An 11,263-nucleotide genomic window follows, 5' to 3' on the forward strand; every position below is an offset into this window, starting at 1 on the left:
ACAATACGCCAATTAGCACAAATGGTAAGTTCCGACAGTGCCTACAAGTGTGCCTACTGGCCGCTAGATGGCAATACCGGTTTCCTATGTATACACCTGGTATAAGAAATATGCTCTAAACTTGACTGTTCTTAAATGTACTCGAAAATCCTCACTTTTTTTTTACATTTTTCAGTCTGCTAAGTACAAATTTTTTTTTAAAGAACGACTTTAAAGGCAGATTACTATGATTTTCTCGTCGATAGTAGGTCTCTCTTTTCAAGTGTCAATTGGATCCTCATGTCTAAAGTTTAAATGAAATTTACCAAGCTGCCGTCATGAGGATTGTCGCATAGACATTGATTCTACTGCAGTAACTTGAGACGAGTTGTGACTGGATGCTTCCTTACTGGTGTCGCTATATTCGCTGGTATGTGGATACTCATATAAGGTTGAGTCGCAATTTCCCAGGCCATCGTTCCGATGATTGTAGCTGGGACGTAGAAGCTTCTGTGTAACTTGGGACAAGTTGCGGCTGGGTGCTTCCTTACTGGATGCTCTATTTTTGCTGTTATTTGGTTCTATCGTGGCTGCAAAATGTAAGAGAATTAAATATTTATATGAATTCGAATTGAAACCGGCACCTTATTAAATCAGCTATTTGACTCTATTTTAAGGGTCTGCGGTCTAAACCCGTTAACCGACATTTCAGAAATTTTACACCGCGAAGGAAAATCGTTATTTTTGCAATTTTCAATGTGTTTTCAAAATATAAAATGTTTTTTGTTCGTTTACTAGAAAAAAATAATACACGTTAGTTTTATATCATTTGAATCAAAATCAAACGCTGGATAAGAATTGAAAGATATTCATATGTTATCTAAAATGGGTCCAGCTATCTGAATCTGTTATCTTCAGTGTTCTACCGCTGTTTTTTAAATTGTTTTTCGCGGGCTTGCATGTTTTTGCGATATTTTTCAAGCTGCGGGCAAATTTTTTACGTCTAAATGTTTGGAAACGCAAGCCCCACATATATGTGCTTCTAAAAATGTTAGAGTTTATTGCAAAAATGTGCCAAGTGTTATTAAATGGGACGCGTCGCTCACCTTCATCTTTACAGCAATCTGTAGACAACAACATCGAAAACGAAGTGAAAGTAGCCACAAAAAACGTTCAACGCACACATGCACTCAACTGCACATACTCTGACATGTGTCTCACTGGCCTATTCTACTAGTAAACTGAGCTGATGCGATTTTCGAAAATCCATAAGAAAAAAGTAAAATGCATTTTTACGTTTGGCTTGCGGAACATCAGCTGCATATAAAAAATGCTGCAGAAAATACAAAAAAATCCAATTCGAATAAAATGTCATTTAACAGGTTTAGACTGCGGACCCTTCATTTAAGTTTCCACTTTGGATAGTGAAGAGGCGTCAAAGAATCATTTAAGGTATACAAGTCACTAACGGAAAATATGTATACGAAAACAAGTCACGGACTAGTATCTAGGTCTAGGATAAGAGAAAAATTCATTGGACATTAATGTATTTTCGTAAATAATCTACAATTTCGAGAAAGAATTGCCGAACTCGATATGTGAAAACTAAAACCGTTCATCACTTTTTTCCGTAAATAATTACAAAAACATTATGACTGATTGGGTAAAGTTTCACATAGCACTCACGAGCTTACCCGACAAATGTGGGAATTAGGAACTACTAGGAACTAGAAAATAAATGTGCTGAACTACTGTTCAACCTCGATGGCCGCGCGTGTTTATGCAATCATGGTTTATGTTTCGCGCGCGTTTACTTTTTCTTTTGAAAGTATTATATTTTCTCATATTTTATGTATTTCTTTACTATAATATTTATTTACTCGTTGTTTAAATTTATCCTATATTTTTGTCCAAGAATATATGAATTTGTCTTTATTGATTTTGCAATATTCAATTTATAATGAAACTTAATTTGTTTTAAATATTATTTGTAATTATTTAAAAATACACAATTATTTGAATATTTCTTTATACACATAATTCTTTATAATATTATTTAGCCGCAGCACTCCTAGGTAAATTTTTAGTGAATGCCAAGATCGAACTCCGGAAAATGCCACATACAATTATCCATGATTAAATACATGTTTACGAAGATCTAACACGATAGAATCGAATGTTTGTCCTTCACAATACAATGTAATACGATGTACATAGATAAGGTCCCCTGTCTTATCACCTGTTCAAATAAGACATCGCAGAAGATTATTTGCAAGTTCGATTATTTGCAAACGTGTACCATTACATAGACCTTCGTTAATAGAAATATTAAGAATTAGCATAACAATACAATTTTTCCCTAATCGTAATTCATGAGGAGGAAGGGTCGGTGAATTCAATGTGCTCAAGTATTCTGGGAGTATTGCATCATTTATATCTCCATTATTATAATTTTTAACACTACCTACACTTGTATAAATTCGTTCTGTAGTTTTGTCTAATAGCTCCACGACTCTGTAATTTATTTCTTCTACATCAATATTTCGTGCTGATATTTCGTCTTTGCTAGTTCTCCAAATCTGCGATCCTCAATAAGTTTATTACTAAACATTATCTGTACTATATCATCGGTTCTATATTAGCTAAACATTTTTCTGGGGCTATTAAGTAATTCTTATTGTCATTTAAAGTACCATCTACAGAGACAATAAATACTTTTCGAATTCTGCTTCTTGTGGTAAAGTACTTATATTTTCTGTGAATGAAACTACAGAGACATGTTTTCAAAGTGAACTAAATTTATTGGATAAATTTACTAATTCGCTGCGAGTAGCATGAGTTTTCACAGGCATTAATTGCCTGAAATCTCCGCCAAGAATTACAATTTTTCCATTAAGTGGTGAATCAACATTCATGAAGTCACGTAATGTTCAATCTACTAATTCGAAAGCATACCTTGGCGTCATTGGAGCTTCGTCCCAAATAAAAATATCTACAATATCTTTTAGTTTTCCATTTAATTTGTGGTACTGAGTCTGACCGAGTTGTTCATGTTGAGTAAGCGATACCTCATCATCGTGAACCTCAATATCGTTCCGAAATTTAGTTATTTTTGGCATCTTTGAAAAGCTTCTAATATCGGATCTTTTTTGTATATTATAGTTTCTCTGAAAATCTTGTGGCTTAGCATATTTAAATCTATCCCATAGTTCCTCAGGATTGATAGGTTGACAGTACATTAAAATACGAAGAAATAAACGTCTTAATTTCTTGGGGCATCATCCAAACTTCTCCTTCTGCCGTAGCACGATCCCACTCTGCATCATCTTCGATGAGACCTAATGCTAAACATGTTCTTTGAAAAGTATCATAAGTTTATTTATTCACAGTTCTGCGATCTTGGAAACTTACAGCCCCTTTGATTGTTATTAGTAATAGTCTCAGATAGAATAGTTATATTGTAGTCATTAGTCGGAATAAATTTTGTTTTTCGTTTTTGCCAAATTGATAATTTTGATGTTTTTTAACCCTCAAAAAGGCAGGCGGGTCTCAGAGGCCCGGCGGATCACAAATTTCGAGTTACAAAAGGTTGTGTATCAAGTATGGGCTTGTGTATGGAAATTTATTTTGGCGAAGTCTTAATACATAAAAAAAATCAGGCTTTCTGAAAATTCTATTTGTGGAGTGCTCCACAGACACGTGTATATTTTTTACTTACACAAAAAGGCAAGCCGGGCCTCGCATGCCCGCTGTTCATTGCAACACCAAATTTGAGTACTGCGAGGAAAAGAGTATGCATATCACTCATGTTTGCATGAAAAAATAGTTTGAGTGCATAGATTTCAGTTTTACAGATACTTTTTTTTAATTTTGAAGGATTTCTGTATATTTGCTTGTTTGTTTCTAAAATACATCTACTGCTTGCAGGTGCAAACATAATTTCTTGCGTAAACTCTTTTAAATCTTCGCTCGAATTTGCAACCCATGATATTTTGATTTTGTAGTGATTATGTTGTCATAGTTGTTGTAATAGTTGCAATGCTGATATTTAGAAGGAACAAAAGTATAGGTTATAAATCTTTTTTATAACGCCACAAAAGAAGGCGTTGACACTCTTGGCTAAATATACTATTCATATATGGGTCAATGTAAAACGAATCAGTGGCCTCACTCAATGTTTTTTAATTTAAAAAAGTCTCTTCAGTCACAGCTTTTGTGATTCAACGCGATTTTACTGGAAAAAGCGAGCAACAAGTCGGCTTCACAAGAAAACGTATCTTCGTAAATTTTGGTTTGGCATGCCATAAAAATGCGTGCAACAAATATTTGGTTAACACAATCAAGTATCGAAACTTTGCAAAGCTGCATTATAAATTTAAATGTAATGTGATCATAAAATGTATTTATGAATAAAAATTATCAAACTTCTTAGGTTTTTCTGTACATTTACTGGAAGGAGAAGTTTGAATTTCAACGGGCCTGAGAGGCCCGGCTTGCCTTTTAACGTCACGATTTTAGCTTGCCATCATGAGGGTTAAATATGTAGTGAGGTGGAATTTTAGAATGCGTATATCGTTTGGCATCAGTATCAAGTCCAGTTAAATCAAAATAATTGATTAACATAGTTTCTTTTTCCAATGCGTTTCTTATAGCATGTTCACTTTCATTATCGTCAATAGTAACACTTTGCTGATAAGGCAAATGTACTCGCAACCTAATAACAGCATGACTCTTATTTTGCAACGATCTACCGTATAAATGAACACATGCTTCAACAGGACTAACGTGTCCGAGTATCCATGAAATTTTTTATTTCATCATGATGAATAACATTCTCGCTGTTATTGGCATCAGTAACTACGACGGAAGCAGCATAATGTCCTTGTGGATATATTTGTATAAATATTTGACTGACTTTATGCTAGAAACTACTTCCACATTAATATGCGAGTTAAAGAACTTTAATAATCTAGAATTGTAAGGTACTACAATTTGATTGTCAGTCGTGCCTCCATTTTGGCGATCATATGTAAGTACCGGTATCTGTTCTACGATAAGTTGGATATCCGTTTTCATCCATTCTTGTCTCGTCTTAAAACTTGTTTGGAAAATGCTGACTACATTTACCTTTATCATCTTTACCCGGTAATAAGCGTTGAATAAAGAAAAATTAATATTTTCAGATTTCAGATAAAAAGTGAAGATTATTCTATTATTTTGAACGCGCGTTTTTTCCATCTGTCTAAAATGTCATTATAATAATAGGATATCTCAGAAACTAATTTATTTCTATATCCATAGCGGCCGACGCATAGTTTCCTATTCCCCAAAAGAAAAAGTGTCTTCAATATATTTAATTCCTTGTAATTGTACTGACAGATACACCTCACAGAGATGTCTTGTATTCCCCAAAAGTCCCGGGTAGAAATTGCCTCTTTATGCCTAAACTAAATATTCGCTCTCACGAGGCCGCAGCCAGATTTCCTAGCTGGAAGAATCTAGACTTTCCCTCTGCTGGCCCGCGAAAGGTTATTGACGTGTGCTACTTGTCTTACATTATTTATATACTGAGGTTTAAAAACCTTTTTCCTCATTTATAAAGTATCGGATGATTGCCGTCAAGCATTTATGATACCGCACTCAGCGTGGCATCGTAGCTATGGGGATTAAGCGTTCGACTTCTACGCCTGCGGTGCGTGCTTTCGATTCTCGGCGCTTGCGGGTATTTTAATAAACTGCCTTTGTCTTCAGTTATTAGTAATAAGTCTTCTCTATTCAAATTTAACAATAAGTTTCGTTTTAGAATAACGTGCGGAGTATAGTTAATAATCGAATGTCAATAAAAATACGACAAAACGGAGGAGTGTTTGTCAGAGGCTACAGAAAGTTGTAAAATCTTTAGATTTAACTTTTGCAAAGAAAATCTATTTTACAATTGGATTAATTTTTTCCTTCTTTGAATCAAAAATTTCTGGTAATAGATTATGGCAATATGCTGGTTAAACTTTAATACTGCTGCAACCATAGAATCACACTTCAGAATTTAAAGCATGATCAATTTTTCAATAATATAATAATATTTTATTTGAATCAACAAAATAAGAAACAATAGTATATGCTTTTGAATAACAGTGTGTGAGGGACTATCTAGATTCTATAAAAATCCTATTAACAGGCCCTTATTGGGTTGCCTACTGATGATCTCGCTAGCTGAGCGTGACGCTTTTGCTTGCGCCCTCGATAGATTGCCACTTTAGGGCCTCGATAGAAAATAGGAAATCTAGACAGGGCCTCTTAAGAACCAAGTTATAATTTGTACCCGGGGTGTTCATATTTTGAGATTATTTAATTCCTTCTAGTAAGTTTTAAAAATATGTGGAATAAATTGTTTCACTCCTTCATGTGGAATATAAGTTTTGAAATTTTGATTTTTATCAATTCAAGCCTGCTTCTCTAGAGTTAAAATTATGTTAATTCACATATTTTAATGGATTTCTGTAATGCATTTTTGAACACTTTGAAATAAATTATTAAAATAGGAATAAATATAAATACGAATATTTTTTGAGTTTATAAGTTAGAAAAAGATTTAATAATAAAAAATGGGTTAAATAAATGCTTCCTTTACATTTTACTAATTGATTTAGAGGGATAAGATTTGCACTTTTTCTGCTCCTGTTGGGGGATTTTCAGATGGAGGAAAAATCGCTTATTCATAGGAATACAAATTCTTAATTTTTCTGAATTTAACGCCGATTACCAGGTACACCTATCTCCGCAGAGACCATGAATCATGTTTTTCATAACAATATTATGAAGGTCATGTTCTGTATCTGGATTTGGAATTGCTGCCGAAATATATTCACATCTACAATTTCAGGAGTAGTTATTTATCTATTTCGTTTTAACGTTAATAACATAGGAACATGATATAATCCACGTTTTTGATACTCAACAACATAAACTTATGCTTGTACTTCGCCGAAGAATTGTTGTTTTACTATAATGTTGATTAATTCATCTTTTTTTTTGCATTAAAAACTCGTGAGACAATGTATAGTCCATCAAATGCTGTCTGACCATATAATGAGTTATCTTTCACTTCAGCCTAGTTTGGATGACATGTCATAGTTATACACAAATTTGTCTTACTGATTTTTCTTACAATTGCCATTGCATCTTGATAGTGCTGAAGCATATTACGGGGAGATTCTGAGAATAATGATAGGAGACTGATCCTTTTCGATTTCCACATAATTATCGACAACCTTTATTGAGCGTGATCGAGGATCGCATTCGCATCAGAACGTTGGAAGTGTACGGTTTTTGTGTTTATTACGTGAGTTTTACGTATTTCACAGTGATTTCTTAAGATTATAAATGGTTTTGTGAACTTTGAAGAATTGACTACATTAATGTTGTATATGGAATCTGTCTCATTGAGCTTAAGAAGCTACAACCAGAGAAGAAGAAGTGACTGAGCGTCAACTCGGAGCCCGAAGCCATTTTTGCTGTTTATTATTTACTCTCTAAGATCTTCAAGTTTCAATAAAAGTAGATCATCCATCATTAAAGGTAGGCATAGTATATATTTTCATAATTATAAATTTAAATAACATATCTTCTTAGTATTCGCCTATCTCCACTTGCTTTACTGTGACATAATGACTTTTTGAGGTTAGGTAAAGAAACGGTAGAATAAAAACTCAATCGCATTACTTTACTCATTACTCATTCACATTACTTACTTATTTTTTTTACTGAACGTTACTCATTCACATTACTCACTTGTAACAGTCTGTAAGAGGGGGTTATTTAGCGAATGAGACGTTTTTCACACTTGCTTCGCTCATGAGAAAAACGTCTTATTCGCTGAAAATCACCTCTCACACAAATATCGAACAGTATTTTTTATCACAAAATGCGAAAAAATCATGTCAATGTTCAGATTTTGAGGTTAGAGTGGTATAAAGCTATTTATATAGTTATACCACATTGAACGTGGGCTCGAAAGTTGTGAGAAATTAAGATGGGTCATTTAACCCAATCACTGAGTTCTAGAGATCATGTTCATCTATCTTTTCGGATCTTTTTGCTCTGCTTTCAGGTTTTATATGTGAGACTAAACAAAATGGCTGCCATTTTTCGTCCCTGATATAATAGCGGAATAGCCTAATATTTTGATCGAACCCCTGATAAGTGAAAAATATTAAATTTCGTTAATTTTTCAAGTTTTTAAGTACATTTAAAGTACCATCAAGAGTTTGCATCTGAGCCAAGACCTTGGGCCATCTTGAATATTTGTTTTACTGTACCCAGTATCCTATTTTAGTATTCATCTAGGCGTTTTTACATATTGTTACACCTTCTTTTGTTTCAAATTAAAACCTATATTTTAGTAAAATGCGCTGCCAGGTCGAAGAAAGGCTTAAAAAGGTATTTCGCTGAGAGTGGGAAGACCCCTGGAGGCTTTCAGAAACATTTGTGAATTTTAATTTTTTAAGACTATATCAAGATGTAGAATTTCCTTGCGCATCTCCTTTTCTTTAGGCAAAAACTAGTAGTGTTTTTAGTTTTCTAATTATCAGGGAATGTAGTTTGAAATGTCCTTCGATTAATAGAGCGAAAGTTATTCAAACATTTATTTTTTTAAATGTTTGTACATTTTTTCTAAGTGCGTCGCGCTTATCGGACTTCTCTAACTTCCAACGTTTCGTTTATCGAGCAATTTTTGTGCAAAAAAAAAATTCCAGCGAGAAAGTTGTTAACAACAGTATAAAAAAGTTTTGTGGAAAATTTTAGTTCAATCCATTTGATGTTCAAGAAATTATTAACGTTTCAATACGATTGCAGCTAGGTGACTCGCGCGCTGCTTATAGGGATAGCAACAGATTCAATTTATAAGAACAGTGAAAGATCGAGAAAGTACGTTTGTTTTTCATTTCTGTTATACTAGGCAGTCTGATAAGTCCCTGAAAAATGAAGCACGGAGATGTTTTTTTGGCCAAAGTAGGTTTTATTTTTCAACGTACTCTCCTTTTAGGTCGATACAGCGAGTCCAACGATTTTCTAACTTTTTGATACCGTCCGAAAAGTACTCGATCGAAAGGTCTCCAAAATACGCCTCAGTTTTAGCTATGAGCTCCTCATTTGAGTAAAAACGTTTACCGTTGAGCCATCTCTTCAGGTTAGGGAACAAGTAATAGTCGCTGGGGGCCAGGTCTGGTGAATACGGTGGCTGAGGAACCAATTCGAAGCTGATTTCATGCAATTTTGCTTGTGCAACTAAGCATGAATGAACAGGCGCATTGTCGTGATGATAAAGTGGTTTTTTCTTCTTCAAATGCGGTCGTTTTTCGGCGATTTCGATTTTCAATTGGTCCAATAATGATGAATAGTATGCTCCGGTTATGGTTTCACTTTTTTCAAAATAGTCCACGAATATTATGCCATGTGCATCCCAAAATACGGAGGCCATAACCTTTCCGACCCATTGTTGCGTTTTTGGACGCTTCGGAGCACTTTGACCCGGTGGAACCCACTGTTTTGCCTGTTGTCTTGACTCAGGAGTGTAGTAGTGGATCCAGGTTTCATCTATGGTTAAGAATCGGCGCAAAAACTCGGTCGGCTTACGCGAAAATAATGCCAAACTCTGCTGGGAAGTTGTCACACGAATTCGTTTTTGGTCCACTGTGAGCTAACGCGGTACCCATCGCGCGCAGAGCTTCTTCATGCCCAAAACTGAATGCACGATATTGCCCACACGTTCCAATGATATGCCTACAGCATTAACTACCTCTCTCAATTTTATTTTGGGATCATTCAATATCATATCATGGATTTTTTCGACATTTTCTGGTGTAGTGACCTCTTTTTGGGCGCCCAGATCGTTCAGCATCAACTCTGCTCTTACGGCCACAACGAAACTCGGTAAACCACTTATGAATCGTTCCAATCGACGGTGCAGAGTCCGGGTAATACTTATCCAGCTTGGCCTTGGTCTCGGATATCGTTTTCTTGCGAAGATAGTAGTGTTTGGTCAAAACTCGAAACTCAGATTTTTCTATATTAAAAAAAACTCGGAGGTTAGTCGCTTCTCAGTGCTGTAACTTGTAAATGCGAAAACATAAATGACTGAAGTTTTGACAGGCGTCATTTGAAGGGTCAAGCTCGACAAAAATGGTTCACATTAGTGAATACTAATGCCATCTCTTAGAATTTTCAGGTACTTATCAGACTGCCTAGTAATAGAGCGTTAATATTTCTTGGCATAATACTAAATGAATCAATTAGTTTACGTTATGTATTATTATTTATTTATGCATAATACTTTGATACTACCTGATTACTTGATTAGTTTTTGTTCTTGGCGCCTGTGAACTGTATTATAAATTGGATCTGAGACTCTCGCTACAGCTCGCGCGTGAGTCGACTAGCTGCTGTCAACTTAAGACGTTAGTCATTTCTTTAATATCAATTCGATTGGGTTAAAATTTGCCAGAAAACTACTTTGAACTGTTTTCAACAACTTTCTCGTTGAAAGTTTTTTGGTTGCTCAAAATTCGCTCGATAAACGAAACGCTAGAAGTTAGAGAAGTCCGATAAGCGCTAAGCATCGGAAAAAATTAACAACTTTTTAAAAATAAATTTTTCAATTACTTTTGCTGTATCAGTCGAAGGCTATTTCAAACTACGTTACCTGAAAATTTAATTCAAAAATCCTTAAAACTGGCTGACTGAGCAGGAGTTGAAGTGAAAAACGAATAAAAATTAATTTGTATAAAAAATCTAGTTTTTTGGCTTTAATTAGATAACTAAGAAAGCTACAACTTTTTTCCGGTGGGGAAAAAGATGCGCAAGTACATTCTGCATCTAGATATAGTCTTTAAAAATAAAAATTCGAAAATTTTTAGAAAAGCTTCAAGGGGCTTTCTCACTGCCAGCGAAATAACTTTATGTGCCCTTCTTTGATCCGGCAGCTCAAATCAGAGCTGCCAGATCGTGGATGAAATTTACCACCAAACATACCTACCGTTTGGGAGCCGCAAAACAGAAGGTGTATGATTACCACTGTGAGTTCGTGTGTAGCCGAAAATGCACGATTCGACTTCGGTTTCTGCTGTACGAAGATTGCCGATCTGAAAGCTTCGGAAGACGTCGGTGGTCTTCTATTTAAATCTCGATTCCCATTTGAAAGAAATGGAAGAATTTGGCGAATATAATGTTTCACGTGATTCTTCATTACATGCATGAGTCGATTTTGAGGTTATGTCTTTCAGGTGTA

This window comes from Belonocnema kinseyi, chromosome 9 (assembly GCF_010883055.1).
Source record: "Belonocnema kinseyi isolate 2016_QV_RU_SX_M_011 chromosome 9, B_treatae_v1, whole genome shotgun sequence".
NCBI classification, from domain to species: Eukaryota; Metazoa; Arthropoda; class Insecta; order Hymenoptera; family Cynipidae; genus Belonocnema; species Belonocnema kinseyi.